Raw genomic sequence first — 22,028 nt, forward strand, 5'->3', positions numbered from 1 at the left:
CAGAATTAATTTCAGCACTTTTTAAATTGTTAATCTTACAGAGGACAGCTCCCTGACTGATCCTCAGGTCATCTTTCAGTATGCTGGAAGCCAGTGTTCTGGAAGCTGTGGTCAAGGTTCGTGGCTCCAGACCCCATCAGCCTGCTTTTTAGCTCCCTGCTGCCTCTCAGGATGAATTCTTCATGTCTTCCAGCTGACTCTATCAAATTCTTCCCCTCCCACTCCCTCAACCCCGGTATAATCGGCATACAACGTTGCATTCGTTTCAGGTGTACAAACAGCGATTCTGCATTCAGATACGTGGTGAAATGTCTAGCACAGTAAGTCTAGTTAGCATCTTTCACTATACAAAGTTAATACAGTATTACTGAATATATTCCCCATGCTGCAATTTATGTCTCCACCATCTACTTATTTTATAACTGGAAGTTTGTACCTCTTGATGCCCTTCACCCACTTTGCTCCCCCGCCACACCCCTCCTCTCTGGTAACCACCAGTCTGTTCTCTGTTTTTATCAGCCTGGATTTTGTTTTATGCTGTTTGCTTCTTTTGTTATTTTTTGTTTCTTAGACTCAACATGTAAAGAAATCGTGTGGTATTTGTCTTTCTCAGTTTGACTTATTTCACTTGGCATAATACCTTAAGGTCCATCCATGTTGTTGTAGATGGGAAGATTCCATTATTTTTTATGGCTGAGTGGTATTCCATTGTACATATATTGCATGGTCATTATGCATTCATCCATTGACGGACACAGGTTGCTTCTGTATCTCGGCTGTTGGAAATAATGTTATAATGAACATAGGGATGCACATATCTTTTTGAATTAGTGTTTGCATTATCTTCAGATAGATACTCAGTAGTGGAATTGCTGGATCACATGGTAGTTCTATTTTTAATTCCTCATGGAACCTCCATGCTGTTTTTCATAGTGGCTGCACCAGTACACATTCCCACCAACAGTATATGAGGGTTCCCTTTTCTCACATCCTCGCTTGATAATTACACTTGTTATTTCTTGTCTTTTTTTTTTTTTTTTTTTTATAATAGCCTTTCTGACAAGTGGAAGGTAATATCTCATTATGGCTTTGATTTGCTATTCCCTGATAATTAGTGATATTGAGCATCTTTTCATGTGTCTGATGGCTATATATGTGTCCTCTTTGGAAAAATGTTTATTCAAATCCTCTCCTTTGAGAGCACCTGGGTGGCTCAGTCGGTTGAGCGTCCGACTTCAGCTTGGGTCATGATCTCGCAGTTGACGAGTTTGAGCCCCGCGTCGGGCTCTGTGGTGACAGCTCAGAGCCTGGAGCCTGCTTCGGATTCTGTGTCTCCCTCTGTCTCTGCCTTTCCCCTGCTCATGCTCTGTCTCTCTCTGTATCAAAAATAAACATTAAACAAATTTTTTTAAATCCTCTTTCCATTTCTTAATCAGGCTGTTTTCATGTTGAGTTGTAGGAGTTCTTTATATATTTTGGATATTAACCCCTTATTAGATATATGATTTGTAAATATTTTCTCCTATTCAATAGGCTGCCTTTTCATTTTGTTCATGATTTCCTTTGCTGTGAAAAAGCTTTTTAGTTTGATATACTTCCAGTCATTTGCTTTTGCCTTTGTTCCCCTTGCCTTTGGAGTCATATCCAAAAAACATTGCTAAGAAAAATGTCAAGGAGCTTACTGCTGTGTTTTCTTCTAGGAGTTGTATGGTCTCAGGTCTTACATTCAAAATTTTAATCCATTTTGAGTTAATTTTTATGTATGGTGTAGGATGGTGGTTTCATTTCTTTCTTTGTTTTTTGTATGTGGCTGTCCAATTTTCACTATTTATTGAAGAGACTGTTCTTTCCCCATTGTATATTTTTGGTTCTTTTGTCATAAATTAATTGACCATGTATAGTAGGTTTTTTTCTGGAATCTCCATTCTATTCCGCTGATCAATGTATCTGTTTTTATGCCAATGCCATACTGTTTTAATTACTATAGCTTTGTAACATAGTTTGACATCAGGGGGTGTGATACCATCGGCTTTATTTCTTTTTCTCAAGATTGTTTCGGCTATTAAGTATATTTTATGGTTCCATATAGATTTGATAATTATTTGTTCTGGTTCTGTGAAAAATGCTGTTGGTAATTTGATAGTAATTGTATTGAATCTGTAGATTGCCTTGAGCAGTATGGACATTTTAGCAATATTAAATCTTCCAACCTATGAGCATGGAATATTTTTTCCATTCATTTGTGCATCTCCAGCTTCTATCATCAGTGTCTTACAGCTTTCAGGGTACAGGTCTTCCACCTCCTTGATTAAATTTATTCCTAGGTACTTTATTCTTTTTGATGCAATTGTAAATGGGATTGTTCTTAATTTGTCTTTGTGAAATTTTGTTATTATATAGAAACGTGAGATTTTTGTATATTAATTTTGTATCTTGCAACTTTACCGAATTCATTTATTAGATCTAGCAGTTTTCTGGAGGTAGAGTCTTTAAGGTATTTTGTGTGTAGTATCGTGTTATCTGAAACTAGTGATATTTTTACTTCTTCTTTTCCAATTTGTGTGCCTTTTTAAAATTTTTCTTGCCTGATTGTTGTGGCTAAGATGTCTAATACTTTACTGAATAAAAGTGGGGATATAGGCATCGTTGTCTTATTCTTGATCATAGAGGAAAAACTTTTAAGTTTTCACCATTGAGCATGATATGTTGTATATGGCCCTTATTATGTTGCGGTATGTTCCCTAAATCGCACCTGTTGAGAATTTTTATCATAAATGGACATTGAATTTTGTCAAATGCTTTTACAGCATCTATTGAGATGATCATAAGCTTTTTATATTTTAATTTGTTAATATAGTGTATCACATTATTGTAGTTTTGGGCACCTGGGTGGCTCAGTCAGTTAAGCATCTGACTTCAGCTCAGGTCATGATCTCAAACTTTGTGAGTTTGAGCCCTGCATCAGGTCCTCTGTTGTCAGCACAGAGCCCACTTCAGATCCTCTGTCTCCACCTCTCTCTGCCCACCCCCCTTCACTCATGTACTCTCTTTCCTTCTCTAAATTAAAAAATATATAAATATTTTAAAAATAATAATTATTGCAGTTTTGGTTAATTTGACTACCTTTGTCTTTAAACCTTCATAATAGCTTTATAAGAGGTTAATCCACTATTTTACAAAATACTGGCCCTTTCCAGAAAGTGAGAATTTTATTTTTTTATGTTTTCTTGTTATTAATTAGTGCCATTACTTTTTAGCTTAAAGAAGTCCCCTTAATATTTCTCCTAAGGGCTGGGTTAGTAGTGATTAGCTTCTTTAACTTTTGCTTGTTTGGAAAACTATCCCTCGATTCTGAATGATACTCTTCCTGGGTAGAGTATTTTTCGTTGAAATTGTTTTTTCTTTCAGCACTTCTTTAAAAAATTTTTTAATGTTTATTTTATTTAGTATTATTTTTTTATTATTTTTGGGAGAGAGAGAGAGAGAGAGAGAGAGAGAGAGAGTGAGCGAGCAGGGGAGGGGCAGTGAGAGAGTGAGACACGGAATCTGAAGCAGGTTCCAGGCTCTGAGCTGTCAGCACAGAGCCCAATGCAGGGCTTGAACTCGTGAACTGTGAGATCATGACCTGAGCCAAAGTCAGCTGCTTAACTGACTGAGCCACCCAGGTGCCCTTTGAATGTATCATGCCACTGGGCTGTCAAGGTTTTGCTGAGAAATCTGCTGATAGTTTTATGGGACGTCCCTTGTATGTAACAATTTGCTTGTCTCTTACTGCTTTTAAGATTCTCTCTTTATCTTTAAATTTTGACATTTTAATTATAATGTGTCCTGAGGTGGATCTCTTTGGGTTCACCTTATTTGTAACTGTCTGGAATTTCTGGATCTGGAGTCTGTTTCTTTCCTTAAGTTAGGGAAGTTTTCGGCCATTTTTTTTTCAAGTAAGTTTTATGCCTTTTTTCTCTCTTTCTTTTTCTGACACCCTTATAATGTGAATTCCACTTGAGGTTGGAATTTTTTAAAATTCTTGTTTCTTTTTTTTTGCTTTGTCTGGGTGAGTTCCATTCCTTTATCTTCCAGCTCAATGACTCATTCTTCTACTTCATCCAGTCTGCTGTTGAACCCCTCTAGTATATTTTTTAGTTCAGTTATTATATTTTTTAGCTCTCTAATTTCCATTTGGTATTTTCTTACAGTTTCTATCCCTTTGTTGAAGTTCTCAGTGTGTTCATCCATTCTCTTCCACAGTTCAATGAGCATCTTTATGACCATAACTTTGAATTCTTCATCAGGTAGGTTACTTACCACTGTATCGTTAAGGTCTTTTTTTCTGAGGTTTTTGTCTTGTTTTTTCACTTGGAACATATTTCTCTGTTTCCTCATTTTGTTTAACTCTCTGTGTTTGTTTCTATGTATTAGAGGAAGCAGCTTCTTCTCTCAGTCATAAATGAGTGAATGGCCTTGTGTAGGTGATGAAGCTTCTTGTTTAACCTTGTCCTAGCTCTTTGTTGTCTCTCAAACCTTTGTGATTGTCTTAACCAGCTGATTTTTTCTTGATATGTCTTTGTTGCTGAAGATGTGTCAAGACATGTCATTGCTCCAAGTGTGGGTTGGAGGGGTAGTTTCATTTAGCACCGAGTTTCAAGCTGATTGGAAGCCAGACCCTCAGGTAGCATCTTTTAAAGAATGCAAATAAATGCTGTCCTGTGGAGCTTTAATCTTAATCCATGCTGGCCTCCAGACCAGGTGATCTGAGGGTGTCCCTTTGGCCCATTTCTGAAGGTCTTGTCCAGCTGTAATGAGGCCAAAGGTATGCACAAAGATAGCATCTCCCTGCCTTCATTTACTAAGAGCATCTCCTTAGCCTCTAGATGTGTGGAAAAACTGACGCCTGTCCTTCAGGCTAAAGTTCCAGTCTAAGTAAATAGGTCTTTGTCACAGGAAACCAGGGTTCCATTTCAATCTGCTGTCTTTGTGATGCCCTGGGGGTGGCGACCTGCAGAGAACTGTCTTTCTGATTGTTACATTCCCATGGAGTGCAGGAATGCCAGCCATCTTGGCCACCAGAGCCAGGTGATCAAGGGCTGTCCTTTGTGTGCCTGCATGTGTCCACTGACTTTAGCAGGTCGGCTGGAAATTGTAGGGCGTGAAGCACACTTCCCAGCATCAGAGAGGCAACAGCAAAATGTCCTGACTGTGTGCACCTGCAAGTTTCAGGAATACAGCAGGAGAATGCCTTGTCTGTGCAATTGGGCTGGCTTTAGGCTGAGAGTGGGAGAAGGTGTTTACACTCCCCAGCCCCAGGCAGAGAGGGGGAGAATGCTATGACTCTTTGTGCTTGCCTGCCCTAGCCAGGAAGCAGGGGAGTGCTACAGCCACCCACGGTCTCTGGTTTCAGCAAGGCAGTGGGATAATGCCAGGAGTGCTCACCCCCACTATCTTACCTGGGCCACGGGAGGGTGCTGCCTCTAAGCCCAGCCACCTGTGCTAGCTGGGTAGATGGAGTGTGCAAAAATGCTATTCCTTAGCACCTCCATCTCGGGGGAGTGTTTCAACTATTCCCTTTCCCTCCAGCAGGTGCTTTTCGATCAACAAATGAGCCTCCTTCCCATATGCTCTAGGCACTTTCAAACTGCTGGTTTGTTTTTTTGTTTTTTGGGTTTTTTTTTTTTTCCTGGATCTTGGGTTGGGTGAGACTGCACATGAACCCTTTAAAAGGGAAATTTCAGTTTCCTATAGTACTTTGGGTCCCTCAGACATCAGTCCTGTTGGTTTTCTAAGCCAGATGTTTTGGGGCACCTCTCTGATGCAGACCCAAGAGACTGGGGTACCTTTTCTAGGACACCAACCCCCCCCTTCTCTGGGAGAAGCACCACACTGGTGAGATCCCTCCCTACTGTGCATCCACTGTGGGGTTTTGATGAGACCATGTCTCTGCCTCCCCTGCCCATCTAGATGTGGTCTTTTTTAAAAATATTTATTTATGGTTGAGGTAGAGTACGAGTGGGGAGAGGGGCTGACAGAGAAAGGGAACAGAGGATCCAAAGCAGGCTCTGTGCTGACAGCACAGAACCCAATGCAGGGCTTGAACCCACGAATCGTGAGATCATGACCTGAACTGAAGTCAGACACTTAACTGACTGAGCCACCCAGGCGCCCCTACACGTGGTCTTCTTGTCTTTGCTGTGGAGAAGTAGTTCGCGTAGTTTGCGTAGTTTTCAGATCTTTTTCAGTGGACTTACTCCACATGGAGCTGTAGATGTGGTGTGTCTGCGGGAAGAGGTAAATTAAGGGTCTTGCTACACCACCATCTTGCAGTGGTTCCCCTCAAATTCTCTTGATGACTTGAGGAAACCTTTAGGCTCTGGGCACAAACCCACTGGCTTATCTTCGGATTTGCCAGTCCTAAATCAGTGACTCCCCACTTCTCCTAGAAATGACAGTTCGGTATCCCCACATTGCTTCAAGTAGGAAATGGCAGTATTAGTATTCTAAAAAATTGGATATTTCTGTGGAAAGCTTTACTTTTTTTAAAGTTAAATATATTTTTACCTGTAAGTGGACCAATGCTTTATCATATGGTAGTTTATTTGGTTTTCCTTCTTGTTACGAAGGTGTTCTTATGCCCGATCTGCCCAGGACTAAAGCTTGGAAGCATTTGCCTTGTCTTCTGTGAGTGAGTGAGTGAGTGTGTGTGTGTGTGTGTGTGTGTGTGTGTGTGTGTCTTTGCATGGGTATATCTGTATATCTGGCAGCCTGTGTTATCTGGGATTATCATTCTCAGTTATTTCTCTTCCTTTCCCCTCTTTTGTCTCTGCCACTCAAACCAATTTCAGCCGTCCACCCGCTCTCATTTGGTATAATAGCCTCTCTTTTTGCCATCGTCTTGTCATGTTTGATTCGGCTGCACAAGGATTCTAAATTAGCCAAAACGTTTGCATGCTGGGCTCGCTCTGTTGCCACAATGTGCTGTGGAGCCACCACACCACTTGGTGCTGATATCGATGATTGCTCAGAAAAAACGAAGAAGTGGTTGGTGGCTGTTGTAAAACTCATTCATGCCAAGCTCCTTTTATACAACAGAGAGAGAAGAGGAGAGAGAGCGCCTGTTTTCCCGCTGCCTCGCTGGTCATCCCATTGTGCCGGTGCCAGGCTCCCGCCAGGAGATTACGGTCTTGCTAGGCCTATGATTGTAGAAATAAAAACAGTAAAAAAAATAAAACAAAATGACAAGAGATGTGCAGTTAAATTCAATGACTTACTGCTAATGGGTTTTAACTCACTTGTGAGAAAGGAACTTAATTTTCTTATTGTATTTTATTCTGTCCTCAAGTTTCCTCGTTGGAGACCAACAGAATGGACTCTTGCCGTGTGAAGCTTAAAGGTATAACCCCCATAAAGGACAGTAGAGGAGAAGAAAGTTGTTGGTCTCTAAAGTGATTTGCTATTCATAGGGCTGAGGTGGGGGCTTCATGCTGTATAAAACTTGCCGGTTACTTTCATTATTTTTGTTAGTATTGAAAATCAGTCCAGCGATAAAAATTTATTTTTTTATTAACTGTTCCAATTTTTCTTAAAATAGCATCACTGGCTGCTTCTCTCACCCTGCATAGGCAAGATCTAGAGTGCCCCAAATATTACATCTGTTTGGGAAGTAAATTTCTAATTCAGCATGTATATATGTGTGTATATATATTATATATATACATATTATACACATATGTAATATATAATATACATACACATATACAATTATATGATATATATTCTGTTTGAGGTAGCATGAGTCTGTTAAGCTAAGTCCACATGATTCTGGAGCAACAGGATTAAAAATGTAGAGGGGCACCTGGTTGGCTCAGTTGGTTAAGGGCCCACTCTGGATTTCAGCTCAAGTCATGATCACGCGGTTGGTGGGTTCAGGCCCTGCGTGGGGCTCCGCGCTGACAGTGCAGAGCCTGCTTGGGATACTCTCTCTCTCTCCCTTTCTCTCTGCCCCTCCCCCTGCAAATAAATAAATAAACATTTTTTTAATTAAAACATTTTTTAATGTTTATTTTTGAGAGAGAGGCAGAGAGACAGAGTGTGAGTGGGGAGGGGCAGAGAGAGAGGGAGACACAGAATCTGAAGCAGGCTCCAGGCTCCAAGCTGTCAACACAGAGCCCAACGCGGGGCTCCAACTCACGGACTGTGAGATCGTGATCTGAGCCGAACTCAGACGCTTAACCGACTGAGCCACCCAGGCACCCCTTTTAAAAGTTCTCTATTAAAAAAAAAAGTAGAAACTTCATGATTTAAACAGTTATTTTGTTTGCAAAACATCAAAGAATTACTTTAAATTCCCTCATGAAATGTTGGAATATAAATATTATAGCCATATATTGTTTTCAGCTGTGTTTTCCTAGTTCACGTGACTCCTGTTACTGGTACTTTGTAATTCTTTTAAAGGATTGGACATTATCATGCACTTCATCTTGCCACTTTTTTCCATTGTCAAGTTCAATAGAACTTGTGACATCTTCTCTCCTCTCCATCTCTGTTGAAACACGCCTCCCTGCCAAAGCTAATCCCAATCCTGCCTGGGTTCTGTGAGGTTTAACTTTATCAGTTGGTCCTCAACATGCTGAATTCCCCTAATTCCAGTGACCACTTTTCTACCTTAGGAAAAAGAAAAAAAGCAAAACAAACAAAAACGCTTCCCACTCTTGATAACTGCTCCAATAGTCGCCTTGCTTTTCTCACTTCCTTCACTATCAATTTTGCCATAAAAATGTTTTATGGACTGGTCTCCACCAAATTGTCACAACCTGCTTGTGATTTCAGGCTGCCTCATCACTGTCCTTCACTGCTGCCTCTGTGGGTCTCCGGTGACCTTCCAATCGTGGAATCCATTGATGTTGTCTGAGTCCCCCTATTGTTGAACACTCTGCTGTATTTAATGGCACTTCCTTGTATTTAACACTTTCTTGTTCCTCAGCTTACATGATCCTGTGCGTGCCTGAATTTCTCCGTGTTTTTTAGATGACATTTTGTCTCCATTGCTACCCACCTGCCAGCATCTGTCATTATCATTGTTGCACAAGTCGGGCTCCAAAGCTTACATCCGTACATGTAATACCTATTTGTACATTCCGGTTTCAAAGTGTCTTCTAATGTCCAGGAACCCTTCCAAATGCTGGCCAGAGCCACTTGGGTGTGCTGCCTGAAGCCCCACATACCCATTTTTCAGGCAGTTTTTCTTCTCTTCCTTCCAAGGTATCCCTTCCTGACCATCTGATTTTGTTAATGGTTCATGCTTTATTCCAACATCCACAGTGAATAAAACCTCCCGCGTCATCCAGTCTGTCTCTCCTCCTCATCTAGTTTTACAGCTTGCAAAATGCATGCACTGTGCAATATTTCATTTCGTCCTCATTGCGGTACTGTTCGTAGGACCTTGCTGCCTCGTTTGTTCATTCTACGAATGAGGAGCTGGAAGCTCTTGGTCTCCTCTCAGCTTTGACATTCAGTGCCCCATTCCTTCTATTGCATAGAGAATAACTCCATAACATGACATTTGGGGCTCTTCCCAAGCCAGCCTCAGCATATGCACTCCTCATACTGTTATGTTCATGACACTCGCTTGTTGTATAGAGCTATGAGTGGGTAGCACAATGCTGGCAGGTTTTCTCCAGAAAAGTGTCTCAAGAACACTTTTTACATGAACGATGATGATATATAGCAGCCCGAGGGCAACTCTACTGAGTGAAATTGGTAATTGGATTAGCCACCTTGATTTAGACAGATTATCTTTCTCTCCCCTAAATTTAGCCTTAAGCAGTATCTACTGACTATTCCTTTAAAGAGGAGTAAAAAAAAAAAAAAGAACAGCAAAGGAAGGTATTAATTGGCCAGTTTTATGTGTCAAATTTTTCACAGAAGTGATAAGTCCAGATTTTGAAGAATGACCAAATTACCTACAAGTAGTAAAGTGTCAACATACAATAAAGCCTGCAGATCTACAAACAGACTCTCTTATAATTGTTATTAAAACAAAATAGTCTAGGGTGGTAATCATACCAGCAGCCTTGGAACTGGTTTTCAAATGCTATGGATCCTGTCATTGAATTTTTGTGACCAACTGGCTTTCCTCACCTGCTCTATGATCTCTGAATTACACATTTTCAAAATACTCTGTGATTGAGTAATATTTTTATAAAATTTGAAATGCAGCTTTTTTTGTTCTTTGGATAAAGCATCCAATTTTCCTTGCGAAAGGTCAATGCACAGTAATTTATTATTTATTTTGAGAGAGAAAAAATTATTTATTTATTTTGAGAGAGAGAGAGAGAGCAGGGGAGGGGCAGAAAGAGAGGGGGAGAGAGAATCCCAAGCAGGCTCTGCTGACAGCACAGAGCCTGATGTGGGGCTCAATGGACCATGAAATCATGACCTGAGCTGAAATTAAGTGCTGGACTTGAACGGACCATGCCACCCAGCCGCCTCCATGGGTAGCTTTTTGAGCACTTACTATATACAAGGCATTCCATGAGATGAGTGAGGAGGTTTGGGCTGATCAGTTCTGGGGCTTCAGAGCAAAACGGTGGAGAATCGTGAACACAGGGTCCCTAGTATAGTGTGAGTTTTACCGTAGTCATTACCTTTCAGTGGCTCAGTTCTATTCCTTTGTTCAGTTGCTCTGCTAAATCTTGGTTGACAACCTACAGGAAAAAAGGTGAAATTAAATGAAAAAGTGAAGCTGATGGTGAAGGAAGTTTTAAAAAGGATATAACGAAATGAGAGAGCTTCGTCTTCTGCCAGACTCTGGGTTTTCTGTCAGGTTAGTCGGGTTACTCATTAGCTAATATGGTCATTTTACAAAAGTAGCTGGCAGTTGTTACTTCCAGAGTTTCTACATATAAGATGCTCTGAGGCCCCGACTGTCTATTGAAAGGGTCATATGTATGATCCTGCAGCAGGATGACATTTCAGTAGGTAACTTGTTTCTCTCTTCATGGATTAGGAGAATAATGTTTATATTCTCCACCTGCCGGAGGAACCTGGCCAAAGCTCATAGTTAAAAGGAACTTTCCATTCAGCTTGGGAGCTTCAGTCCATGTTGAGCAAGAAGGCATCCCCCAAAATCTATATCATAATTGTCTTTTTGTCCATCTAATGTTTTCCCTTTGCTAAAATGTAAAGTGGGTGCCATTCTTGAGAGATGGTGGTGGCTTTAAAAATGGGAGGGAGGGGTAAAGGAAACAAATTAATCCAGATAATACTAAACACACAATGATAGTAACTGAGCGATTTTGCAGTGCTTGCTTGCAGAGACGATTGCACTGTCTTCTTTTGCATTAGTATATTACCGCTTGTACAGCCTGAGAGAGCCCAAAGGGACCTATGGGCACCTGGAAGTCTCTGTATAGCAAAATAAAACATGAAAATTCATTTGCAGACACAGGCAACTCTCAGGTATCCACCCAGGCAAAAGAAACAACTTGGGTAAAAGAACAATGGATAATAATCTTCTAACTTTAAAAAAATGTGTAAAAAGGATAAATACACACGTGCGCGCGCACACACACACACACACACACACACACAGACATATATCTATATATGACAAGTATCTTTACCATTTTGGGGGCTTATTTCTACCCCATCTCTGACCAAGCCTTACATTTAAAGACCCAAGAAAGCCTTATTAATAATAATGAGGCCTGGTTACCTTCAACCCATTGCTTGGAAAATTATTTGTAGATGATTAAGAACGCACTTTGTCCAAATGTGTATCATGTTGTAGTGGGTGAGAATGACCTAATAGCTTCATTATCTAATAGTTGATCTTTGGTAATTTCAAACGTATTTATTTCTATCAATATTTAGTAATAAAATTTACTCACTTTATTCTCCCTTTGTCTCTGTCTCTCTGTCTCTCTCTTTGTTGAATGAGGGACAGAAAAACCCTTGTTTTCCCCAGAGCTCTGTCTCCTCAGGCTTCATTTGGTAAAAGCAAGTTTAGATTAGATAATTTTAGTTCTTTGTGTGGAGCTATTTTTAAATGTAATTTTTGCTAATAATGCAATCCGTTGTGTCTTTTGCATAATTTGCAATACGGTGTTGAAGTTTAAAAAGCTTCATTTTATTTTAATTAACAACTGATCGGTAATAATAACCAAGCGCCTGCTAACATTACCAGCCTTAACTCTTAAAAAAGAAAAAAAAAAAAAAGCAGCAGACACATAACTCTTCCTCCTCCTTCCCCTCCCCTCTTTGAAATATTTAATAAGAGCGCCGTGTGTGAAACTACCCTGTTGGAGAGAACAGGAGCTGCGTTCCAATGTAGATGGCAGTGGAAAATCACTCAAAACTGCATGATGCCCTCCCTCCCCCCGCTTTCTTGTCTTGCCCCCACTCTTTTCTAATTGTCTGTCCCATAGTTCAGTTGCGGGGGTAGGAGCGGTGCAGGGGTATTGTGACATTTCAGTTTACTGTTCCTAACAATTCCTTTGCACATCCCATTAGCACATTATTTATAGCTTCATAAAAGGGTTCTCCCCCCCCCACCCCTGCTGCTAACAATATCCTCGTATCTCCGATGATAATGCTATCTGAGGATTGAACTGTTATTTTTAAAAAAAATCTATTCCCTAAGTTGACTCCTCATTGGCTCACTCCATTCAGCATCCCTCCTGTCACACTTAAAAGTCTGCCCACAAATCCTCTCTGGAGGCGCGGCTCAAATGGAGCAGTAGAAAAAAAGTCCGAGAGAGGCTTGGAGCCGATACCCTACATCTTACAACCCGCAGTTCCGAGGCTGCTGGGGGCCCTGAACTCCAGATGCTTGTATGAACAAGACTTCTGGAAGTCATTACCTCATAACTCCTCATAAGCTTACACCTGACAAGGCTCTCCAACCAAGAGGGCTGTGTTTTCCCTAATACATTCCTTTTTGAACCCACTTGTTAGTCAAGCGTTGTGCACACTAACTACAAAAAGGACCCTGTGTCTGGGGCATAAATTACTCTTCTGTGCCACTGTCTTCCAGCACCCCCCAGTTATGGATTACTTCGTTCTCGACTTGACAGGAACATAATTAGAACTGTTGATGAAATCTACCAAATTGTTCCTCCGTGGCCTCAGTGGTCAGGATATTTGGCTGCGTCGTATTTGTCACCGATGTGGAGGCTCTAAACACTTCATATTAACTATGTTATTAATGTGCTCATGAATTGGTAACACTTGAAGTGAGCCCGGCCCTAATGGCACCTTGCAATGAATACATTGTAGTGCCGCATTAAAAGTTTCAGCAGGGAGAAAATGCTAATAAAATCCCTGAGTGTATGTGTGTGTGTTTTCTGTCTGTGCCCCGATGCTTTCATTTGAAGCATGGCCTTTTCTCAGGCCTTTGCGGATACCACGTTTTTTGTGTTATTGAGTTTGCTGAGATTTTAGTCACTGCTTAGTCCTGTAAATCCCCTAAAAGGTGAGAAGGCAGTGAAGTAGGATGGTTAAGAACGAGGCTTTTTGGAGTGTGTTCAAATCCTGACTTTCTCACTTATTAGCTATAGCTTCTTCAACTCATCCCTTAACCTTGCTATGCCTCGTTTTCCTCATCAGTAAAATGGGAATAGTGTAGTTGGAGAGAATTAAATGAAAGCGTCTCTGAAAGAATTTAGCAGTGTTTGGCTAGTGGTCAGTGAATGAATGGCCCAGTGATGATGGTGACGATGATGATGATGGTGATGGTGATGACCAACCCCAGCCCAACCCCTCCTGTCCTTGGAAATTTCTCCCTGTATGTGCACCTGTGTTCACGGCCATGCTCTGGTGTGGCAGGAAGTCTGGCTTCAAGTAATGGTTCTTCAAGTAATGGTTATGGTATCAGAGAAAGAATAAACTTCACAGGTTAATACCATAAAGTCTGTTGATGGTATAGTGAACTCTATGGCCATTCTGTCAATGTGATTCATATTTACTGAGACAGCTTCGTCTTCTACTAAGTGTCATTTAATATATCTCTATTCCATTGGTTTTCCTCTCTTTATCAAGGACTTGAGCCCCTTTTCTGTGTGCCTATTACATAGGATGATTCTTAATGCTGCGTTTATATCCCTAACCAGGGCATATCAGGAGATGACAAATGTTCACAGAGTGGTATGTATACCACGATCGGCTGTCATAAAAACAGGGTAGACAAAGACGATGGGTTAATAAGAGTAAGGATAAACAGTGTACCACTAGTGAGAGAACAGCATTCTTTACCTACCTATTCCAGCATCACTGAAAACGCAGTAGCAACATCACTGGCCACTGAAATACAGCCTTTGGTTTCACCTGTTAATTAGACATGAAAAAAATTAATTTCTTTATGACCAGTTTTCCATTTGGGGTTAATGCCCTGTGCCTAGGTTTTCTACTAGTAGAAAATGCAAATGCTGATACACGTAGAGACAACAAGCAATCCCTAAAACATTAGGGAGTTTGGGGTGTGTGTGTGTGTGTGTGTGTGTGTGCGCGCATGTGTGCATGTGTACCTCCTCCACCCCCGAAAATAAATAGATAATTTTGTTGAGAGGGTATGTGTCTTCAACATTTATAAAGCATTTATTCTTGCTATGTACTTTAATAGTCCTCTGTGTAGGTACTATAAGCATCCCCACGTGACAGATGTGAAAACATAGGTTAGGTAACATGACCCCCGTTGGCCACTGCATACCTTTTTTTCTGGGAGAGATGCACTTTGCAGAAAAACCCAACCAATCAAACAGAAAACAGGTGAAAACATCCTTACATTAAGCTGTTTTCAGAGTTTTAAGCCCAAATCAACCAAACAAAACCGCAACTTGCTTTCTATCCTTAAATTTGCAGAATATAGATAAAAATTTGGCTTTGTAATAGAACTATTGTCAAGAATCAAAGAATGCTTTTCTTTCATAGCCAAGAGGGCTATAAGCATCCCAGCTACAGACCAACTCTCATTCCTTTGGGAAATAGCCCAAAAATTCAAACTCTGATTCTTTCTTGGGCCTGAGAGATGTCCCATCATTGCTAATTTCAACCAACAAAGACTTAAGGTTTAAGCAGAGAATAATGAGCAACAAAACAGTGGAAAATGATTCGTGTAAGCACAATAGTAGGGGCTAGGAATGTAAAGAGAATTCCAAAGTTCATGTTTTTTTTTTTTTGATCATGTCCCCAGTTTTCAGCCTATGAAATATTGTCCATCTTTCAAGACCCTTCTTCAGTGCCACCTTATAGGTGAAGTCTTTCTTGCTTCTGGTTCTGTTTGGAATTAGCCTTCCCCTTCCCCAATTTCCCTTAGCATTTGACTTGTATTGTGCTTATTTATATGGATCTATTTGGTCCTACTTGATTGTGAGTGACCAGGTCTGATTTACTATTCATATTCTCCATACATCCAACCTGACACTGTAGACACAGTTGTATCCCCTTTTATTCAGTTATTCATTTGACCAATTGTTGCAACAGTATTGACAAAAAGTCAATTTAAGAAAGGCTAAGTGGTCAAATGGCTTATATAAATAAGTTCTATATTAAACAAGAGGGAAGAAAAATTATGGAGGGTTAGAGAATTTTAAGAAACTTCACCTCACCACAAGGAAATAGTATTATTCCTGCTTTATAGGTGAGGAAATGGGGAGGTTAAATTACTCCATATTGTGCAGTTAGTGAGGGTCAGAGCTAGGAGTTTTATCACAGCATTTCCCACAGTTACTATCAAATGATAGAAATCAAAAGAGAAACCAGAAATCATTTTAATAAGTTTAAAAAAACAGAACAGAATAAGGTGACTGTCTTAGTACAATAAGAAAGAGTATTTTAGAGACAGCTTTTTAAATAAAATCATCAGACCAGTACATCACCATGTTATTTTTAATGTAACTTTTCCAGTAACGAGATAATGTATATCTACTGTAAAATATTTTGAGAATACAGGCCAACCTAAAGAAGAAAATGAAAAAGACCATAATTCCTTTATATACAGAATTTTACACTGTTATCGTTTGGTATAAATAATTCTTCTAAGGTTTTTTATGGTTGTAACCTGTAAATCTGAGCTCTATTTTTCTTTCCATTTTGAAGCAATCAATACTCCAATGTCAAAGTCTGTGACAGGCAGTGAGGGTCACTCTCCTTCTGATATAGCTGGGAAGGAGAAAAGAACTAAAATGCTCTCATGAAAATTCTGCCCCAGTTGTAGATACTGAAGGTTACTGAGCAATGGTTACTTGGTCAGTTGATCATTGCAGACCTCTCCAAGCCCTTCTAGAATGAAACTATGGAAAAATACAAAGGAATAATTTTAAGTTCCTTTCTGACCTAAGGACCGGAAGCAGTAATGGGGTCGTTATACTAAAGACTCTGGGATCCAACCTGAAATTGGAATTTATGCAGTAGGCCGTAAAATTAAGAGCTAGACCTATGGATTCAGAAGCGTTTGGTCCCTTACCCTCAGTTTTCTTATCTGTAAAATGGGATCAATAATACCCACCTTAATAGTATAAAGATGAAATGAAATTGAGAAACGTTTCTAAAACAATTTTCACATGATATCCAATAATATTCTAATACTCTAATAGCAGTATTATCACTAACCTCTACTTATCTCCTGTCTTGACTTCTGAGCCAGGTGGTAAATTGGGCTCGATATAGCCGGCAAGCACAGATCACACAGCTAGGACTGAACACTCAAGGTCAGTAGGTGTGCCAGCATGTGTTATTCCACACCATGCATTTGATTCTGATACTACAGTTCGGTGTACTATTTGTTTACAAATCCAGATAAATGTGTTGTATTAGATTGTACTTTTAGCCATTGTGTGTTGACTCACTGATTGCACACCGTCTGTCTGTCTCTATGCACGTGTTTGTTTTTTCCTTAAACATTTGCTTAGATCATGGTGACTTGAGCACTTTATCATTAAAACTCAGCTTAAATTCAAAGTAACTCTACCTTCCATCGCCTTATGTGTCAACATGTAAGAGTATTTAGGTTCATCTTGCCGTTCCCCTAGTTTTGTTAATGAGGAAAATATAAGAAACTTGAGTGGGAGTGTATGCTCCTGACTAGATGCTACAGAATCAACATTGATCAACTCTTCAACTCAGACAAGAGGTTGGCTTCATTGGTTGGGAAAGACTTGCCACAGAAGAGCTAATGGATTCTATTTGAGTCTGGGACTTGTAGTTGATAATGGGAGACCCATCTGCATAAGACTATACTTTCAGTGTTGGCCTGAAGATACTGTATCATTATGTTTCCAGAGGGTCCTTGGTAGGATGCTGGTGCCAAGGAGATCTATTACGTTAAGTCTTTCTCTATTGAAAAAGCTTCCTAGGGGTGCCTGTGTGGCTCAGTCGGTTGAGCATCCGACTTCGACTCAGGTCATAGTCTTACAGTTGGTGGGTTCAAGCCTTGCATCGGGCTCTGTGCTGACAGCTTGACACCTGGAGCCTGCTTCCGATTCTGTGTCTCCTTCTCTTTCTGCTCCTTCCCTGCTTGTGTACTGTCTCTCTCTGTCTCTTAAAAATGAATAAATAAACATTAAAAAATAAGAAGCTTCCTAGAGTATAGGCAACCTCACTGAGGTCACATGCTATTTGGTTGCAGAGACTGGATTGAACCCAAAGATGCTTAGCTCTACTGACTGTGTACTTCCAGCATCAATGGGAACCAAACTGACTTGTCTCATCTTGTCTCACTCTTTATCAGCTTATTTGTCTTGCGTTAAATATAACTTGGAATCCACCATCCCTGATTTTCAGGCTATCTGTTCCTTCTTCCAGTCTCTGAAATGTTGCTAGCAAATTTGGAGGCCTCATTTCCCTTATGATAACACATTGCATTTGCAAAGCTCCTCACACTATGTCTTTGCATTACCCTATTGGACACTCAGCATGAGTATTAATTCCCATGTTTTACTATTTTCTTTTTTCAAGGGGAACGTCTAAGCAGTATTCAGATTTATAACCAGTAGGGGTGGAGCTCGTTCCCACATACTCTTCTTCCGAGGCTCATGCCAAGGATTTCTCCATTCAAACCTTGCCTTACTGGGCAGGAAGATGGCACAAGAAGGACTTGTCTCTAGGCCCAGAGCTTTTGGAACTGACGTGTAGGGGTAACTTTGCCCACACTTTCTGCGTACCTTGTCATGTGTTAGGGAAGAGGGCCTATCATGATTGCTATCGTGATTTTCATGGTGTGGGTCCAAGACATGATGATAAAGTCAGGCTTTTATAAGAAGCAGTCAAATGGATCAAGTTATCAAGGATAGACCTCCAGGCCACTGTGAAAAATTCTGTAGGCTTTTGATTGCCTAATCTTAGTACAATCTCTGTCTTCAAGCACGGCCACATGCAAACAGACATTGAATATATTTTATTTTTTTAATGTTTTTTTTTTTATTATTATTTTTAAGAGAGAGAGGTTGGGGGTTGGGGGAGGGCAGGCACAGAGAACAAGACACAGAATCTGAAGCAGGCTCCAGGATCTGAGCTGTCAACACAGAGCCTGATGCGGGGCTCGAACCCACTGACCTCGAGATTATGACCTGAACCGAAGTCAGATGCTTAACCAACTGAGGCACCCAGGTGCCCTGGATATATGCTTTCAAAACCTTATTCTTCATTTAGTAAGTTGGGGCAGGTAGACTGTAAAGTCAGCATGCTTCGTGGTTTGTTACTTACCGTCTTCATTTCACAGGCAAAAATGTGCTACTATCCATCATCATAAGACTATAGTTTGGTAAATCGTTGTGAGCCTTCAGCACCCCTTATCTGGGGCAGATGCCAGTGGATGCTTGTGTTTGAAATGATGACTCACAGTTAATCATTATAAGAAATAGGCTTCCCACTTCATAAACTCTAGGCAAGACTGTTTTCTTTGCTAAACATTTAAATTGCTCAGCCATTTTATGCATTAAAACCCAATTATAACTTAGTATGTTGGAGAATTTCAAACACTATTCCCTGTAGCATCTGTGCCTAAGACTGCATTTTATCATTCAGTTGTTCAAACTCTCTCTAATACATGCTTTTACATATATAAAAAATAAATAAAAATAAATAAATAACATAAAAGAGAAGAAAAAGGACTTTAAAACACAGAGAGGCATGTGACAAGACCTTGGCATTGCTCCCTAACATGGCAGTCCTCGAGGAATATGGGGCAAAGAATATTGCTTCCCAGTTTCACTGGACTTTGCTGCACTGTTAGGTGTGCATCTGGTTCTGTCCAGAAAAGGGATAAAGAGGAGAAATGTCTTGCTGTTGGGAGGCTATCCCCGTGTCCTGTAGAGCTCCAGTCAGCCCCATTCTGTGAAGGGTGTGTACAAAACTAACATGTTTGTTGTGATGGAGGGCAGTGGATAAGTAGCAGAGGTTGTGAATATTACTTTAATGCTTTTTACTTTTTTTTTTTTTAAGCCTCCAGCACCCAGGTGTTCACAGGTAGCCTTCCATCAAAGTACTAACCAGGCCCCCAACGTGTTTAACTTTCCAGATCATACTAGACCCGGCATGTTGAAGGCGGTGGGGCCATAGGCAAAAGTCTGGCACGCTTCACAAATTCGTACATCATCCTTGCACAGAGGCCATGCTAATCTTCTCAGTATCCTCCAGTTTTGGTATATGTGCTGCTGAAGTGCATACAACTGCTTTTTAAACTATAAGTTAGGAAATCCTAGTCCACTAGTTTTGCATTTTTCCTGAGAAGTCTCTTTTAGTCTAATGCCTTGAACCCCATAAAGGAAGCTTGCATTCCCACCAGAAATGTGGTGGCTACAACACTCCAGATGATTAGCAAGTTGGTTGGATTAGAAAACCTAAAAGTTCAGGAAGAGCTGAAAATCAACTTATTTGTCAACCTGGAAAAGAAAATGGAAATAAGATTAAGTGATTTGAATTTCTTAAAAAGGATGTGTTTTCTTTTGTGTTTTCCCTCCTGGCACTAGATCAAAGAAAGCCATATCCAAGTAACTGAAGTAAGATACAGAATTCCAAAGGGAAATAGCAAGAATGACTCTCCAGCATCTCCAGTGGGATCACGATATTAACATCTCCAAAACTCACCAGAGAGACATGCTGTTAGTTTCTTTCTCAACATAAAAGAAACAACACAAAGAAACCATTGTTACTATTTGGTAGTGTTCTTCTAGAACCCTATAGACCACAGTACTATAGCTCTTTCTCTAGCTACCAATATAAATCAATCAGATGATTTTACCATTGTAAATACATTAAATAATAAGAATAATTGGCTATTAGAATTGAAAGAGGTCTTTGCATTCAATCCTATTCCGACTTTTTACAGATCAAAGACGTGGTTCTCAGGGAGGGTTCATGAGTTATGCGCAGTCTTTCAGATAATGGGAACACTGGGACTGAAATAGAGGTATCTTGCTGTTAATCTAAGGTTCTCATTACAGGATTTCCCTGTGGAAATATCTTTGAGTTTAAGAATCAAGGAGTGAGGGAATCAAAAAGCTAGAAGACTAAAATATGAGTTGAAGACCCTCTTTCCCTTCTCAATGTGGGTAGACTCCTCTTCAGCCTCAACAACAATGAAAGAAAGCAAGCAAAACTAGGTGGAAGCATTATATTTTGAACCTTGTCTCGGATCAAGATAGTACCTTCTATGTGGAGCCTTAGTTAAGATACATGTCTGAGTTGTATGCCCTCTTTGTCAATCTGGAAGATTGTATTAAGGTTCCAAATGATATTGAGATTTGCCAAGTAAAGTCTTACTTGTCAATAGCTCCTCTTGTTGGATATTTAAAGTTCACGAGCTTTGTTTACTTTAGTTAAGTGCTCTGAAGTGTTTCAACAGCCATTGGCCCATTTATATAAACAAATGAAGGAACACACTGATAATCCATGATACCCAGAAACAGCCCCAGTCTAAGAAGTAGCATAAATCCTTGATGACTTGAAGATAAGCCTTCCACACACCTGCACAATTCACTTTGTTAAACAACAACTGTGTGCCACTGGGTTTGAATGGTTGAAGAGGGAAGGACTGGGAAAAAAATAATTAGTACTTTCAGTACATCTTTCTTTCTTTAAGTTGGTTGATGTGTGTGAGCATTTTGCTAAGGAGTGCAGTTACAACCCTGATACCATTATTTGTCTTCAGGTGATAACTTTCCTTACGTTGTTCGTCATCTCTTTTACCCTTGAGGTGATTTTAATTGGGTTTGTTGAAAAAAAAATTGGTTTAGTCCAAGTGTTAGTTATTTTATGTAATTTCTTGTCCATTTAGACTTCCAGAGAGTATCATTATTTCATAAGGAAACTCTGTTTTAGAAAAGCGGCATAGGTTGAAATTCACTATCAAATAATGTCAGCCTCAAACAACTCTAAAAAAATACATCTCCATCTCTATAGAGAGAGTAAAATGATTCCAGTCTGACATCCTGTGACTTACCACGCCAGAGTTTCCAAATTTGTGCCAACGTTCTAACTCCTATCCTGCTTGGCCATAGGGTGGAGGGAGAGCCACTGAGGGACTGTAGAGCAGGGAGGCCACCAGCTATTTCCACATAGCCCAGCTTTTGTCCATAAGTAGTCACGTGATACAAATAACAATAGTGAAATGGAGATAATAGTATCTCCTACAAGATTTCATTGTGAGAGTCAAATGTCACAATATATTAGGTTGGATCATGTGCAATTTTAAAAACTTGACCATTATTAACCCCCCACACCCCTCAAATTTTCAAATGGTTCAGTTGAATGGGTAAAACATTTAGCGCTTTTCCCAGAAAACTGAAACTCCTACTAAATAGCAACATCAGCAAGAGAGTATGGTTTAGAAGGGGGAAATCTGAAGGAAATCTAAATCTAAAGGGAAATCTAAAGCATGCATCGGTCCCAGGAGAAAGGAGCAGACAACAGTGTTGCAAATGGTTCTTTCCAACTGTCTGTGACAGTTGGCCTGACTCTGTTCTGTCCTCATTAGCTCAGACATTTTTATGAATTCACATACATGTAACTTAACCTAAAAAAACAAGTCCGGCTCCAAAAACTAC

At 40.1% G+C, this 22,028-nt stretch overlaps 1 protein-coding gene and 1 non-coding gene across 20 annotated transcripts in view; one reads left to right on the top strand and one right to left on the bottom strand.

Annotated features, from left to right (window-relative positions):
• ESRRG (estrogen related receptor gamma) overlaps positions 1–22,028 on the top strand; it is a 632,553-nt gene that overhangs the window by 285,807 nt on the left and 324,718 nt on the right. The window lies entirely within an intron of this gene.
• Positions 19,545–19,646, bottom strand: LOC112864855 (U6 spliceosomal RNA). Its single transcript, XR_003224014.1, has one exon. It is a non-coding gene; the product is annotated as a U6 spliceosomal RNA (small nuclear RNA).

This window comes from Puma concolor, chromosome E4 (genome assembly GCF_028749965.1).
Source record: "Puma concolor isolate L17-30 chromosome E4, mPumCon1.1.hap2, whole genome shotgun sequence".
NCBI classification, from domain to species: Eukaryota; Metazoa; Chordata; class Mammalia; order Carnivora; family Felidae; genus Puma; species Puma concolor.